Raw genomic sequence first — 3309 nt, 5'->3', positions numbered from 1 at the left:
CTTCTCATGTGTGGTCGCCAAGAAAAAGCCGTGCGCCTGCGGGCAAAGCGGACAATATTGTGGTCATGTTAAGCTGGGGTGTTACAGAATGGTATCAGAGCGGTGGTCTTAGAGAACCAGATCTTGCATTAGTGAGTCTTACTGATAGTCGTTAGGATGCATTAGTGAGTCTGGACTTCGACCGTGTCTGCATGTCAAAAGTTTTGCTTATCATTTCGTGTCGAAAATCATCTGCTTATCATTCTTAGGAAATTACCTGCTTATCATTCTTAGTCTAGACATATCTTACTGCAATGATTGCATAGACAGTGTATAGATAAATTCATATCTTAGCGTATCTGTTATTGTTACCTTTGCCTGACAGCTTCCGTAGATTCCTCTGTAATTTATGGGATTTTAGTATTATATATGCATATGTAAATTATGTATTGTAGGGTACTAATCTACATCCTATAATCTATTTCTTATCAAAAATCCTTCATCTGATCGTACGAGATGAATCCCTCAACCAGTTCGAGTCCCCCAGATTTTGATAGCTCTTCCGATAGTTATTCCGACAGCTATTCCGACATGGATATTCATCTAAGCTCCGAAAGCAGTGTCACCAGAATGAATCAACCAATCATCAATCCCCAATTCATCTGATGGGTTCGTGATCGACTTAATCAATGAAGACGCGCAGAAGGCGATCCCTTCCACTAACCGAATTCATCTCTTGATGAAGAACCTGAAGCACTTACCAGCGAACCCATTCGAAACACCATTTTCACACTCATCTCCAGAGTATCTCGCCAAGATTATATTCTACATAAAATTCTAAACCTTATTCATTCGCTCGTTCTGACCGACAATCATCCCGGAATAATAGAAGAAGTCGACGAACTTCGCGCTCGAGTAATCAATTTGGAGAATATGGTGCAAAATTTACCAGCTTCAACAACATCACGTGCACCAACAGTACCATCAGTAACAGCACCCGTACCATCAATAATCCATGCCTCAATATCTCATTCTGTACCACGAGTATAATCATCGTTTTACGTATCGTTCTACATTAATTATCTTCGTTCTTCATGGCGATTAAGTAATCTCTAAATGTTTTAGAGATTAGGTATTCTAGTTCTAACGGTAAACCAAATGAGTTTAAGATCATATTTGTGAAGACCCGTCCTAATCCATCCGGACGAAGTCCATATCGATTATAAACGATTCACAACAGTTGATTACATCGCGAGGTACTTGACCTCTATATGATACATTTTACAAACATTGCATTCGTTTTTGAAAAGACAAACTTTCATTACATTGAAAGTTGACAGGCATGCATACCATTTCATAATATCCAAACTATAAATGACCTAATCTGTCATTTATTTAATAATAATCTCTAATGAACTTCAACGACTCGAATGCAACGTCTTTGAAAATATGTCATGAATGACTCCAAGTAATGTCCTTAAAATGAGCTAATGCACAGCGAAAGATTTCTTTCGTACCTGAGAATGAACATGCTTTAAAGTGTCAACCAAAAGGTTGGTGAGTTCATTAGTTTATCATAAAGAATCATTTCATAATTTTAATAGACCACAAGATTTCATACATCCATTTCTCATAATCATACGTCCCATGCATAGAGACAAAAATATCATTCATATGGATTGAACACCTGGTAACCGACATTAACTAGATACATATAAGAATATCCCCTATCATTCCGGGATCTTCCTTCGGACATGATATAATTTCGAAGTACTAAAGCATCCGGTACTTTGGATGGGGTTTGTTAGGCCCAATAGATCTATCTTTAGGATTCGCGTCAATTAGGGTGTCTGTTCCCTAATTCTTAGATTACCAGACTTAATAAAAAGGGGCATATTCGATTTCGATAATTCAACCATATAATGTAGTTTCGATTACTTGTGTCTATTTCGAAAAACATTTATAAAAATTGCGCATGTATTCTCAGCCCAAAAATATAAAGGGTAAAAAGGCAAATGAAACTCACCATACTGTATTTTGTAGTAAAAATACATATAACATCATTGAACAAGTGTAGGGTTGGCCTCGGATTCACGAACCTATATTAATTATATATATTTATATGACGGTCAATATTTGTCTAACAATTTAGGCCAAGTCATAGTGTACCACAATCCTAATGCTCGAGTCTGACTCAACAGTATAGTAACATGTTATATTACTCATGTTTAGTTAAAATTTTAGTAAAAGGTGACGTGTGAAACAACGTATCACAAATGGTTTCATAATCATAAAATAGTATTTTAGTTTTTAGAGAAAGTCAACACAAAAATATTAACTGAAAAGTTAACGGAAAAGTCAAAGTTCAAGGTCAAAAGTCAAAGGTTAAAGTAAAAACGAGGTCGCATGCAAAAACACAATAACTTATACAAAAAAAGATTTTTCGGTCAAACATGACTAAACGGCCACTTCAGCGATTTTTAGAAAAATTATCGGAACTCCGATTGATAAACGGCCAAAGATAAAAGTTACACATTACCAAAAAGGATTAAGCATAAATTTTACAGAAGTAAACTAAACCTAGACAACTCGTAGTTGCCAACGCGGTTTCGGCGTTTCAAAGTTAATTTTTCAGCTTTTAATAAATTTACAAAAGTGACTGAGTAGCCTACTTTGGAGATTTTTAGAAAATTCCTCGAAACTCGGATTGACAAACGGTCAAAGCCTTCAAATTCTTGTTACCACAAAGATATAACATGATTTTTGGCAAAAGTAAACACACATCAGGCCGACCATGACAACTGATACAAAACTGATATTTTTAATAAAAAGTTTCAACTCTTTTTAGAATTTTAAAATGTGACCAAACAGTCAACTTTGACGATTTTTAGAAAAATCGTCGAGACTCGAATTGACAAACGGCCAGAGTCGTTTGTTAGACCTTACAACAAAGAATTCAGTGGTATTTTTGTTTTAATCTGAAACAACGCAGATCAGCGAGAATTTCAGTTTCCGTATCGACGTTTCATCAAAATTTACAAAACTTCTTTTATCCATAACTTGACAACCGTTCAACGAAACGAGACGTGCTTTATATGAAAATTCATCTACTCGACGAGTAGAATCCAAATAACCACTTTTTATTACCCAGAAAATTAGTTCACTAATTATCATCAGCAATTTTAATTACGAAATTAATTATACAATTCGTTTATTTCATAACTTTCTAACCGTTCATCGAATCCATTTGATATCTAAATGAAAAGTTCTTAATTTTTCGCTAGCTTTCCAAAGACATGCATATTTTATACCTTATTTCATCCCTAGTAT

Source organism: Rutidosis leptorrhynchoides, chromosome 2, assembly GCF_046630445.1.
Source record: "Rutidosis leptorrhynchoides isolate AG116_Rl617_1_P2 chromosome 2, CSIRO_AGI_Rlap_v1, whole genome shotgun sequence".
Lineage (NCBI taxonomy): Eukaryota > Viridiplantae > Streptophyta > Magnoliopsida > Asterales > Asteraceae > Rutidosis > Rutidosis leptorrhynchoides.
Note: the sequence above shows the minus strand (reverse complement) of the source record.